The sequence below is a fragment of the Arachis duranensis genome, chromosome 6 (assembly GCF_000817695.3).
Source record: "Arachis duranensis cultivar V14167 chromosome 6, aradu.V14167.gnm2.J7QH, whole genome shotgun sequence".
NCBI classification, from domain to species: domain Eukaryota; kingdom Viridiplantae; phylum Streptophyta; class Magnoliopsida; order Fabales; family Fabaceae; genus Arachis; species Arachis duranensis.
Genome location: NC_029777.3, coordinates 52,950,376 through 52,950,614, shown reverse-complemented (window position 1 = coordinate 52,950,614; position 239 = coordinate 52,950,376).

Genomic DNA, 239 nt, shown 5'->3' with positions numbered 1-239 from the left:
ATGAAAAAGATATGATTTTTTGAAAAAGATTTTGAAAAGATAAGATTTTTAAAATTGAAATTTTGACTTGACTTGTAAGAAACAACTAATTTTAAAAATTTTTTACCAAGTCAACCCAAAATTTCGAAAATTTGGAGGAAACTAAGGAAAAGATATTTTTTTGATTTTTTGAATTTTTTAATTATGAAAGAGAAAAACAACAAAAATATTCAATGCATGAAATTTTTAGATCAAAACAA